Here is a 14583-nt window from a genome sequence, read left to right as displayed (position 1 = left end):
CTTTTGATCTCTGAAAATGGCCAAAAAACAATACCATGTCGCCTCGCACAAAATAAGACCCCCTAAAGAGCTAACAACTCAGCGCTATTCTTCATTCAATATGTCTATAATGAAGACAATTTTAATTCATACTAGTATAGATCATCTAGCATTCTCCAAGTGAAATCAAATTTCATAGGTGAAAAACTCTTTTAGAGTGCAAAATTTGGAAAAAAAGAATCCCAATGAATATGTAGTAGTTCTCTCTCTCTCTCTCTCTCTCTCTCTCTCTCTCTCTCTCTCTATATATATATATATATATATATAACATTAAAATATTTTACATAACATATACATTGAGAGACTTGACCAATAGACTACATTGTCCACATTAAAATAGGTTTCTTAATTAATATATTTTCAAGTATATTAAAATATTTTATTGATCACCAATATTATTATTTTTTTTATCAATATTTGTAAATGTAACATATCATTTTGATATTAAGAATTAAATGAATAACTATAATATCCCTACAACTGACAATTTACTTTAACATTTTATGATTTTATTAATACGTGAAAAGTATTATTTGAATAGGTTAACGTGCCCAAGACAATTGAAACAATTGCAACCCTACCAGTTACTATACTGAATTCTTTCTTTAACATGGATGAACACTCAAGATTTTGTCCAACCTCCACCAATTTTAAAGACATAGATATAATATGTAAAAGAGTGATATGGAAAAAAAAAAAGATATACCAAAAAGCTTGACCTAGTGTTATGTTTTGGAGTGCAAAAATTGTGGGAATCATTTTCAGAGCAGTCAGTAGAAGATACTCATGCATGATGCATGCGAGGTGGAATTTTTACATCCACTTTGAATGCAAGTAGAACAAAGCACTGTGTAGTTGAATTGCACAACATTGTCATGAGTTATTGAGTGCATAGAGGGTATGCATTGTAGATGAATAGTCAAGGTGATATAGTTTATAAAGAGATAAGTTAACTTCATGTACTTCTTGGAAAGTTTATCATTCTTGTGCACACAAAGGTATGCCTAAACATGCTAAGTTTCTTTAAAATTATTTCTTTGAAATATTTCATTATTTTGGTGCACAATTGCATAGTTACCTTTGTTAATATCCTTGGAAATTTTCGCATAGTTCTTGTGCATTAAAATCTTGAAAAGATTGCAGGGATATATGTGTTTATTATTCTAGTTCTTGAAAGAACAAATAATGTGTTTATATGTGCATATATAATAGTTATTACATTAGTTTTCTTGAAGAAGAATAGGTGTTTATATACTGAGAAATAATAGCTATTACAATAGTTTTATTGAATAAGAATATGTGTTTATATACACATAAATATTAGCTAATATTAGTTTTCTTGAAGAAGAATATGTGTTATATACATACACAAAAATATTAGTTATTGTGTTAGTTTTCTTTTGGAAAAGAATATGTGGTTACATGCACAATGATAGTAGTTGTTGGGCTAGTTTCTTTATTCACAAGCATAAGGATAATGGTTATTGTACTAATTTTTGTTTAAAAAAAATATAAGGGTAGTTGCGGTGGTTTTTCTTTTGAAAAAGAACATGTTCTTGTGCAAATAAATAATAGTTGCTGTGGTGTTTATCTTTTGAAAATATTTCCCTCTTCTTGTACGAAGAGATAGTGATAACCATGGTGATTCTTTTAGATATTACCATGCTTTTTGGGTTGGAGTGCAATGTAACTATTCCCTTTCTTATAATGCATGTGAAGTGTAGATATATGAGCATGTCTTCATCATTTATACATTTTACTTTATGCAGGTGGGATTTGGATGGATAGACATGTTCCATAAGCATGTACATGCATGGATAAATAGGCATGTTTGTGAATTTATGTACTTTTAATTAATACATGTACAAGAACGTGGGCATGAAAATATGTTTAAAGGACAACTAGAATAGATTTATTGTTTGGTTGTGATAAATATTTATATAATTGTGATATTGAAGTTGTTGATGACATTAATTGTAGAGAAGAAATGTGACTTATACGAAGGATGGGTTAATAGTGTCTAACTCATCCCTTATACAGTAACCAAAAAATGGATTATAGTTAAAACTATGAAAAGCAATGAACTAATGGCCTATACAGAGTGAAGGACAATCAAACACAAGACAATCCACTGCAGTGGACAATTGGGCCACAATGTCATGGTGCTTGAGGAATTGTGGGGTAAATGATATCATGATTAATATAATGGCCTATAGTTAGTTATGTTTTAATTTAAGATGATATTTACTTGTAAAATTTTTGACAATGGACAAAGGATGATCTTGCCTTATCCCATTGGGTGATGGGTGAACACCCTCACGAAACACTTAATAAAACAAACATTTATTGGTTTTCATCTTTAGGTTTTCTAGGGTATATTGGTGTCCATTTATGTGTCTGTCTATTTTTTCATTTTGACGATATTGATGCCTTGCATGATGTTGACACTTACATCATCAAATATGTGATTAAATAACTTAATTAAATGAAGAATGATAATGGCGCAAGGTTCCAATAGAAAGATTTATGTTAACATGTTGCAATAATGGTTGTTACATTATTGGCTATTCCATTTCTAAGTTCCTTAATGTAATGATGGTGAATTTATCTAATGATCAGTTAAAGAGCATGGAATAAGTGATTAGGAATATTACATGCTAGTAAGTTTTGTAAAAAAATTCTAATCCTCTGTATTTTTACATGAGGTCTACCAGGGGATGTTACAATTACACATTTCTCTCTTATTGTTCTTATTAGGAAATACTCGATATTTTTGTTTTTTTGTTTTAACTTTCAATTACTTTTTCTCTATGGACTTTGAATATATATATATATATATATATATATATATATATATATATATATATATATATATATATATATATATATATATATATATATATATATATATAAAGAAATGGGTAAGGGATTTGTTGTAATAAAAACTAGATAATGGGGCAGAACCCTTACAAGACCTTTCTATTATTTGACAATGGAGGTATTCAATAGTCCATACAAAATTAATGCCCACTCTGGAATTATATTTCTTTCCTATGCTAAAGACATATCTACTTATAACTTGACAAAAAGTCCCAAGTATGAGAAGGTATTTACAGAACAACATATATCTTCATAAAGTATTAAAAAAACCAACAGAACTGACCTTAATCCATCCTATCAGTAATGACCAATACTAGGATTGTCATTCCTCTGCAAGTAGCGAGGCTTTTTCTTATTAGAAGTGACACTAGAACCAATGCCTCTCAACAATCATTGAATGCCACTAGACATGGATTCCTGTAGAGCGGTGACCCAAGCACTGAGAGAAATGACTTCCTCACACATATCAGTTAAAGGAAGCTCTAGACTACCAAGAAGCCTGAAGGAACTTGGATTATAAAAGGAGTTTAGATGGTTGTTGTTTTCTATCTTCAATGTCATCCTACACCTACATAGAAACCCACAACACCCTGACCGAGTCCAAGAACATGTCAAGAAATTTCCCAACAACTAGACTCTCTGGAATTTAAGGAGGGTATGCAATTGTAGGGAAGAGACACTAAACTCATCTAGAAAGAGCACCAAGAAGCTTAACCCACACCCTAATATTAGCAAGGGAAGGTGTCCCATTGATTTTCATGAGAGCCAAATATATCATATATAATTGAGAGTGAGACACTGCCATGAGCCAAACTGAGACAAATTTTCCATATCTAGCCCAAAATCCTCAAGAGGAAGATGAATAGACTATTGATCCAAAGTGCATGATGGAAAAATGAACTCCAACTCACTGCACAAATGTTGAAGTTCCATAGTCGCAATGATTTCCAGCCATTCCCACCAAATTCAACTTAAATGTTTATGCTTCCTTGAGCTATGGTGAATTTGGATTATGTGACACATGATGAGATGCATGGGAAGCCTAGTGAAAACTTTGATGATCTATTGTCTTAAAATTATAATACTCTATATCCTGATGCCATTAAACCTTATAACACAAGCCAAAGACCATGCTCAACAAGAAGAAGATGACCCTTCCACATGTTGAAACAAATTCCAAAATGTTTCAAAATCAAATTTGAAACAAGAATTCCTAGAAACTCTCAAAATGACGAAGGAACGAGTGTGATTTTAATGATGCGATGGTCTATATTTAATCTTCCTTTATCCACAACAAAGCCTTTCTTTTCCAAAGCATTAGCCACTGAATTTAAATATTTGTAAACTAGAAAAACTTCCAATCGCTCAAACTGAGATGCAATTAAGATAATCATTTGAAGAATGGGAGGAAGATCTAAGCATGAATCATTCGTGGCCTTAAGCACCTAACAAACAACAATATTTGAATCATTCCAGACCACAAGATTGGTAACATTTTTTGCTAATGTTTTTTCCAAACCTTTCTACAGAGCAAGAAAGTCAACTTGATTATTTGACGTATGTCAAAGGCCCCATTAAAATTGCACCTCAATTTTTTTGTGACTAAATATTGCCCCTTCTGCTCCTGCCTCCCTAGATGTTGAATTTTTTATTATATACAAAATTAAAATATTTTCTTTTGACATTTTCTTTATATATAGAAATAAATATGAAGTTGATATCGACATAAATTAGTTAATATAGATCTTCAAAAAAATTATTTAAATCCCATGTTGAAATATTTTTGAAAAGTATAAGGTTTAAACATCTTACTCACACTGGACGTCCAAATATTTTATTCATCACTGGAAATGAGTAAAATGTTTTCAACATTGGGTTGTAATATCATTAACAACTCTAGTGACCATAGTGAGTTTGAGATTGTTAATATTTTATAATGATTTTAATTAAAACTAACTAAACATGCATATTGTTTATTTTTCTACTATAGCTGACACTACTTTTCTAGTTAGAGAATATTTAATTTTCATTTTAAGTGGGAAACATGTCAAATCCAACACTTTTTTATAGTTAGAGAGTATTTTATTTTTATTTTAAGAGTAAATGTGTAAAATCCAAGTTGACCAAGGACTAAATTACACATTGCCTTCATAGTGGACTGTAAAATGTGTTTTTCGACGCAATTATATATGTATAAGTCTCCTACTATCATTATTTTAATTAAATTTAAAGAAATGTGTGTGTATATATAGAGACACTAATTTTATAATTCTTCATCCTGATTATACAAATATCTACTCATATAAAAGAAAATATAAAGATAAAAATTAATATTGTAAAAAAAAATTCTAAAGATTCATGAAGTTTTATAATAAACCATTAATTTATATACATAATTACCAATGTATATACTACTAGCTTAGTGTTATACATATTTTTTCGCACTCCCAGTCTCATATCCTAAGTGTCACAAAGTGACAAAAACTGTGAAGTGTACTCACTATGAACCACATACATAAACATCCCTGAAGAATAGAAGAAGAGTTGCCCTTAGAAAATTATGGAGAAATTGCCTGAAACCCTAGTTTTCAGGATCAACGTGCTTTGTACTACTGTTGGCCGATGTTGATGCTCTGTTGCAACATGCTAACCTACCTCTTCCAACGCGGCTTTTAATATGAAAACCGACATTAAACCTCTTCTTGAAATCTTTCCTAAAGTTGAGCAGAAGCTTTGCCTATGAGAATCTTCGAGAAGAACTAGTTGGATGTTGTTGGATAGAGATATGGTCAAGCTCTCCCATTTTGAGTCCTTAATCCTACCTTTAGGGATCTTCTCCTTGATATGTGGACCTTCCTCCCTCTTTTGTGGATCCCTAACTCCCTCTCCCATCCTATAAATCAAATCCATTCCATCCCCAAATGGTTTGTTACTTCTTTCTTTCATTCCTATGTTGAACCTATGCCCAAATGTTGCCCATCTAACTAAGGAGAAGTAGTGCTTGAATGATATTTTCTTGGACTTGGGAATCCACTACAACGGAGCTCTCCAACATCAAGGCAATGGTTATATGCTTCCATTTTTTATTCATTAATATGTACATCTAGTGTTTACATTCCATAAATGTCTAAATATTTATTCATTTAGCATGATGCTCCTTGATCTGTCATGTGGTTTATGTTTGAATTATACTATGTATACTCTTGTATCTCTTGTTGTCTTTTGATCTCTCCGCTGATATACAGACATAAGAGATAGCAAGGAGCAAGCCTAGAAGCTAAGGGGTCAAGATCATCATCAAAGATTGAGCACTTAGCATGAGAGTGAGGTAGGTTTCTCTCTCTCACTTTGTATTTTTCAACATAAACTAGGAGAGTTTTGCACTATTTTGTCTAGTTTTTTGCTAGATCCTCTCATAAGACTAGAGAGATCACTTCTGTCCACAGAAGGGATTTATCTTCACAACAAAATGGCAGCAACACTAGGGAACCTATAGCCCTTTCTACCTCTTTCTTGTGTTTGGTCTTTTGATCAGTTTGGCCAGCTATCGAATTATCAGTCATTTGGATTCTATATAGTTTTTCACTTTGAATGATCACTGCTTTAGATTGTTAGGTCTGGATTGTTTGTTTAAATTCTTTTTATTTTTTCCTATCTTTCTTGCCCAACATGTTTGTTCCTGGAATAATAGTGCTTCCAGTGTACTCTTCTTATTAACAATCGCATTGAAAACCCTTTTTAGCATAGGTTTGACTGTGACATTCACATTGTTCTTGGAGAATTGATAAAATCTATAGTTTCTATCATAGGGTCGAGTGTGTACTAACCTCTGAGGTCTTTTCCTATCCTTTATACTTGGATTTTTCAGTGTTTTTGATTGATTATCTTCATTAATTTGCAAGATTTTTCCCATTGGCTTTGAAGTGAAATCTGATTGAGTTCTACGATTTCTAGTCAATTGGTCATCTCATGCTACTTGTTTGTGTCATTGAGATGTTTGTTTTGAATATTGATTGAATTTTGTTTTTGTGGAAAATCATTGACAACATCATTTTACATTTGTTTTAACTTGTCTCTCAAAATTTCTTTTTGTAAAAGTGCATTAGATTACTTGCATTGAAAAGTTAGTTTTTGATATTCATCATTGAAAATAGATCACCTTTTTCGGTGATTGAAAGCTAAAGAGTGCATTAGTTGCATTAAATTATTCAAAAAAAAATCACAATTCATATAAGTGCATCTTAGTAAAAGTTAAAATGATTTTATTCTTGACAAGTTGCATTTAGGATAGTGGAAAGTGAAAATTCATTTTTACTTTTTGGCATTACATTTGGAAGATGAAAGTGAAAGTTAGTAGAAGGTGTTTTGTTTGATGCATTATTGATTGAAACATCTTCCCAATATTAGTTTAGCTTTCATCGAAATGGATTTTTTTTCTTTTCTCATATAGTTGCATCATAGGAGTTCGTATGACATCGTTTTGAGCCTTAAAATGAAACTTAATTGAAGATAAATTTAAAATTTACCTCAATTAACCTATGGAGAATTTGGAACTTAATGCAAACATTTATAGGTATAAGCTAGATATGTGTTTTGGCGTCTATAAACCTAGTAGCTATCATTATCTGCCAGTGTTGTATCTTGAGGGTGACATTCCATTCCATGTACGGAAGTATATAGGATCGTTCTCTAGTACTTTCGGGTATATTAGGAGGCGCTCCACGTATGGAAAGTATATGGGAACCCTCTCATCAAACAATTATGCATTAGACAACACTAACATGGACTTTTGCTCCTCGTACTATCGCTTTTATATTGGGAGACCCCACTAGGCTTTTATCCTTTAGCCACAGGTAACCGAGTTAGCCGCCTTGTAGACGTGATACATCAAACACAACATTCGGGGAGATTTTCCACCGTATGTTAATTCATTGGTTTCGCCAAGGTGTATATTGCAATTCATGAATACTTGGTAAACCATTTTTCCTAGATCACCCCTATTTATTTATTTTTGTTAAGTTTTAAAATAAATTAATTGACTGCGGAAAAAACATCCTTCTTATCGAAATAATCCTTACTAGATCTTAGGTTGAGATTAATGGCGACAGTTCCTGAAACTACTAACTAAGGAAACCCATTTGATGAGAATCCTATTCCTTTTCCTTCCTTTGGAAATTTTTGTGCTCCCTATATGGCAACATTGTCCCTTCCTGGGTTTACCATTGGTTTTCAAGTTTGGTCAATTTCAACCCCTATGGTTTCGAATGTCCAAACTTCTCCTCAACCAAGCTCTCCTCCACCTTAGTAATATAATCCTTTTGTTGATCTTAAAGTTGGGCTCTGGTGAAAGCCTAGAAGCTAGCAACCAAGTGGATAAGAAGAAGAAGAAAAGGGAGATTATGAAGAAGAAAAATAAGAAAAATGCCAACCAAGCAGTCATTGCTACTGATGTAGTTTATGTTGGAAAATATTCCAATTAGCCCTGAAAAGTGAAATTCCCTTGCATGCTATGTAAGGGTGACAACCTTATTAGATAATGTCCCGGTGTTCCCCATATATTATAAGTTTGGTCCACAGGTTCCCATCAACCTTTGTCATCAGCCTTTGGAGATCATGTTACTGATAAACCTTCAACTAGTGGCAGTAAAGCCCATGGGAAAAAAGGAAAAGTTAAATTTCCTTGTAGGTTATGTGAAGGGCATCATCATATTCACCTTTGTCCTTATATGGATGAAGCCTCTAACATGTTGGATAGCCTTACAGCTTCTCAACCTCATCTTCCGACACGTTATCAGAAGATTTCCCTTGAACCTCCACTAGTTCATCAAGTGATTGATCAGAACTCATCTCTTGTCAATCCTAGTCTCTCTAAAGTTGAATCCCATGAGTCGATTCCTCACCAGCCATTGGTCAATAAAATCATTGACATGACTCCACTTTCATTCGATCATATCCATCATGTATAGAGTGAAGTTCATACCACTAAAGCTCTTTTGGTTTCTTCAGATTCCAAAGAATTAAGGGGCAATCCTCATGTTCCCTCGATATAGGGGATGATCCACCTATTCCCACAATCTAAGAGGGCGATCCTCCTATTCCTATAATGCAAGGAGAAATTATCCCATTTTGATGGAACCCCCTCCAAGTAGTTTAGTCACTTTCTTTGATTGGAGTCAACTGGTAGGATATTGTCTTCCTTTTTATGTGCCCTTCCAGATCATGGTGTAACCTTATAATATAGATGTACCTAAGACATTTATAGATGAAGGTGGGTCTATTAGTATCATTTCCTCCACTACTTGGTAATATTTTTGTTCTACACAGCTTGTGCCCATTATCCAGAATCTATTAGCTTTTAATAGAGGAACTAGTTACCCGTTAGGGATCCTTCCTAAGTTTCCTATTGCTTTGGGAGGAAAAATTTTCTATCTCGATGTGATGAGTTTTCAAGACCCTTTGGATTTTAATTTACTCCTCGGCCGTGACTATGTTTATGTCATGGGAGCTCTTGTTTCTTCTCTTTTTCAGGTCATATTTGTCTCGCATGAAGGAAGAATTGTGGTTATTGATCAACTTTCATTCGTTGGTCCTAATTTGACTCTTGGTCAACCATATACCCTAAATGGTACTTACATGCAAGTGGTATCTTCCTTGCCACAGGTTAATTATGTGTCCACCTATTTCGTTTCTGCATCTACTAATGATCTAGTCAGCGATGTAGTACGTCGTGAATGTAGGAATTTATAGGGTAAGTTCCTCAAACAGAACACCGAAGGACATCGCTCACAAACAGATCATAGATTAATACACCAGTATTGTTGATGTGGTTAAAACCCTGAAAGAGGGAAACAATCCATGGCCTAAGGCAACGCGGCCACTTCAGGCAAGAATGAAAATTTACATAAGCTTCTCTCATGAACGGTTACCCTACAAATGACCTTATATGGATGAAGCCTCTAACATGTTGGATAGCCTTACAGCTTCTCAACCTCATCTTCCGACACGTTATCAGAAGATTTCCCTTGAACCTCCACTAGTTCATCAAGTGATTGATCAGAACTCATCTCTTGTCAATCCTAGTCTCTCTAAAGCTGAATCCCATGAGTCGATTCCTCACCAGCCATTGGTCAATAAAATCATTGACATGACTCCACTTTCATTCGATCATATCCATCATGTATAGAGTGAAGTTCATACCACTGAAGCTCTTTTGGTTTCTTCAGATTCCAAAGAATTAAGGGGCAATCCTCATGTTCCCTCGATATAGGGGATGATCCACCTATTCCCACAATCTAAGAGGGCGATCCTCCTATTCCTATAATGCAAGGAGAAATTATCCCATTTTGATGGAACCCCCTCCAAGTAGTTTAGTCACTTTCTTTGATTGGAGTCAACTGGTAGGATATTGTCTTCCTTTTTACGTGCCCTTCCAGAACATGGTGCAACCTTATAATATAGATGTACCTAAGACATTTATAGATGAAGGTGGGTCTATTAGTATCATTTCCTCCACTACTTGGTAATATTTTTGTTCTACACAGCTTGTGCCCATTATCCAGAATCTATTAGCTTTTAATAGAGGAACTAGTTACCCGTTAGGGATCCTTCCTAAGTTGCCTATTGCTTTGGGAGGAAAAATTTTCTATCTCGATGTGATGGGTTTTCAAGACCCTTTGGATTTTAATTTACTCCTTGACCGTGACTATGTTTATGTCATGGGAGCTCTTGTTTCTTCTCTTTTTCAGGTCATATTTGTCTCGCATGAAGGAAGAATTGTGGTTATTGATCAACTTTCATTCGTTGGTCCTAATTTGACTCTTGGTCAACCATATACCCTAAATGGTACTTACATGCAAGTGGTATCTTCCTTGCCACAGGTTAATTATGCGTCCACCTATTTCGTTTCTGCATCTACTAATGATCTAGTCAGCGATGTAGTACGTCGTGAATGTAGGAATTTATAGGGTAAGTTCCTCAAACAGAACACCGAAGGACATCGCTCACAAACAGATCATAGATTAATACACCGGTATTGTTGACGTGGTTAAAACCTTGAAAGAGGGAAACAATCCATGGCCTAAGGCAACGCGGCCACTTCAGGCAAGAATGAAAATTTACATAAGCTTCTCTCATGAACGGTTACCCTACAAATGACCCTCCATGCTCTTTAAATAGAGATCATGGACCAATCGGGTGTTAAGCCACATATTAAGTGTCGATAATACCGAGGAGAGAATGAACCATCGGATCACTACATATCGTGACTGTTGGACTATAAGTTACAAAAGTACATAGTAAAGAAACACACTTTACCTAACTCTACACTAGACCAAGTAATACTTAACTACTTCCTATGTGTCAGAGTATCATAACGTCCCCCCTTAAGAACAACTTGGGATAGGATTGAAGGATGTACATATATGACACAAAAGGAGAAGGAAGGTGGCATTAGAGCCTATCCTCCCTCAGTGACAACTTCCTGAACTCCAACCATAAATCGAATTTTAGTAAACTTTGCCTCTGTGAGAGCCTTTGTAAAGATGTCTGCAACTTGATCATCTGTTGAACAATATTGCACTTCAAGAACATGGTCATGAATGAGCTTTCTGATGAAGTGCATGTGTAGTTCAATGTGTTTGTTGCGCCAATGTTGGACTGGATCTTTGCATAGTTGAATGACACTTTGATTATCACACCAAAGTGTAGTCGGATGCTGTTGCTGAAAGCCAAACTCTGATAAGATCTGACGAAGCCTCAGGGCTTCCTCACTAGCTTCTACGGCACCATGATACTTTGCTTCTATTGAAGAAAGAGAAATGGCACTTTGTTTCTTGCAAGCCCATGTAATAGGTCCTAAACCAAGAGTGAACTCATAACCTGCAGTGGACTTTTGATCATTAGGGTCACCAGCCCAATCAGAATCAGTGAAACCAACCAATAGAGGAGATGCTTCAGCACTGTAATGAATCCCAAACTAAATTGTACCTCGAACATAACGAAGTATTCTTTTAGCTGATTTCCAATGACTTTCATGTGGGTTTTGCATAAACCGAGCAATAAGGCCAACAACAAAGGAAAGGTAAGGACGAGTATGGGTTAGATACAAACGTTTTCCTACAAGCTGATGGTATAAGGTAGCATCAAGTTCAAGTGAAGTACAAGTGACTGAAAGTTTGGCTCTAGACTGAAAGGGAGAAGGGGCTAGCTTACAGTATTCCATGTGAAAATGGTGTAGAATATCACAGGCATACTTGGACTGGGAAAGGGAAATACCTTCCTTGGATTGCAAGACTTGAAGACCAAGCAAATAATGCAAGTGTCCTAAGTCTGTCATTTCAAACTTCCTTTTAAGGCTGGACTTCACATGGTTTATAAGTTTGGGATCACTACCAGTAAGGATAAGATCATCAACATAAAGAACAAGAATGATAAGGGACTTTCCCACTTTCTTCGTGTATACAGTATTGTCAGAATGAAACCTAAGAAAGCCAGTTTCTAAAAGAATGTTATCTATTTTGGCATACCAAGCTTGAGGGGCTTTCTTGAGACCATAAATGGATTTCTTAAGCCGATATACAGGGCAGGAGTTTGTTTGTATAAAACCGGTAGGTTGTTCCATATAGATTTCTTCGTGCAAGTCCCCATGCAAGAAGGCAGATTTAACATCCATCTAATGGACTTCCCATTTGAAAGAGGTAGCAAGGGAAAGAACAAGGCTGATAGAGTTCGTTTTGGAAACATGAGAGAAGGTTTCAATATAGTCAATGCCTTATACTTGTGAAAAACCCTTAGCAACAAGAAAAGATTTATGTTTATCAACTTTTCCATCTGGTCCATACTGGGTTCTATAAACCCCTTTGCATCTAACAAGTTTTCATCCCTTTGGTAGAGGAACAAGATCCCATGTATCAGTTGCCAATAATGAACAATATTCTTCATTCATAGTTGCATCCCAATCTAGATGGCCTAAAGCTTCTGCAAAGGTGTCAAGATCATAATTAGCTGAAGCTTGAGCCAGTAAAGAAGAGGCTCTATCGAACTGAAAACATGTATGTCGTTGATCTATAGGATCACCAACAAGAGCACCTACTACATCCTGAGTAGCACAGACCCATTTTGGAAGCTGAGGAGCTGAAGGAGGATCCTGAGAAGGTGGGGGAGGATTGTCATCCTCGCTGTCATCATTTGAGGAAGAAATATTTTCAGAAGTAGAAGGGATAGAGAGAGGTGGCAAATCTGTCGAACTAGGCTCATAGGCCAATATATTTTCAGAAAACTTTACATCTCTTCTAATTATAACATTTTTGGACTTAAGTGGAATAAGTCTGTATCCTTTGATATCTTCAGAATATCCAACAAAAGTACATTTTTCGATCTTAGGTTCTAAAGCTCTATGTTTCTCATTTGGAATATGGGCCCATGCTTCACTTCCAAAAACATGAAAGTGACTTACATCTGGTTTAATTGAGCTCCATGCTTCTTTTGGAGTCATATTCTTTAAAACCTTTGTAGGAGTGTGATTTATTATGTAATTTTCACAGTTAATTGCTTCTGCCCAAAAATTAAGACTAAGTCCTTTATATTGAAGCATACAATTAGCCATTTCCTTTCAGGTGCGATTCTTCCTTTCAGCTACACCATTTTTTTGTGGAGTATATGGAACAATATGTTGCATTTGAATTCCATTCTTAGTGGAAACGTTGATGAATTTGTTGTTAACATATTCTCTGCCATTATTAGATCTTAGCTGAAGAATTTGATGTCCTGATTATTTTTCAACAAAGGCCTTAAAGGCCAAGAACATGTTAAATACTTCACTCTTGAGTTTTAAGAAGTATACCCAAGTGCGTCTGGAGAAATCATCAAATAAAGTTAAGAAATACTTGTAGCCAGAGAATGAAACAACTGGAAGTGGACCACATAAATCACTATGCACAAGCTGTAAAGGGGCTGAGGCGTGCTAAGAGCCACGTTTTTCAAAACTATCCCGATGATGTTTTCCGAGTACACATTCGAAACAAACACCATCTTTGCAAGATACCATTGGAAGACCTGTCATCATATTTTCTTTACATATATTCTGAAGGGAGCGATAGTTTAAGTGACCAAATCACTCATGCCAAAGTTTGCTCACTTCATCAATATGAGAAACAAATACCGAGGGAAGATTTGATGACCCAAAGTTATTAAACTTATACAACCTTGCAGAATCATCAGTAATGCCAGTAGCTAAAATCTGTTTATGATCTCTTAGGTCCTTAATTACAACATCATGAGGTGGAAATTCAACGATTTTACCTTCACCTGAATGAGTTATCTAATATGTAGATAGAAGGTTGCAGGATAAGGTTGGAACACATAATACATCATTAAATTGACCATTTTCTATATGAACAGTTCCAATCCCTATAACTCTAAGAGATCTATCATCACCAACATATATATTTTTGGTGTTACAATCATTTAAAGAAGAAAACATGGCTTTGTTTTTGGCCATGTGATGAGAAGCTCCTGAATCAATGAGCCACTCATGATAATTAGAAGAAGAAGATACATTTAGTGCGTATCCAGACCGATATTTTTGACAACCACATGCAGAAAGTGATATTCCTGAAGATGAAGTTGAAGTTGAAGAGTGCTCCAAATGGATGTTATGCTTCTTCA

This window comes from Pinus tabuliformis, chromosome 8, assembly GCF_031772625.1.
Source record: "Pinus tabuliformis cultivar Carrire ecotype Pingquan chromosome 8, CPIR1, whole genome shotgun sequence".
NCBI lineage: Eukaryota > Viridiplantae > Streptophyta > Pinopsida > Pinales > Pinaceae > Pinus > Pinus tabuliformis.
This window is presented reverse-complemented; position numbering follows the sequence as displayed.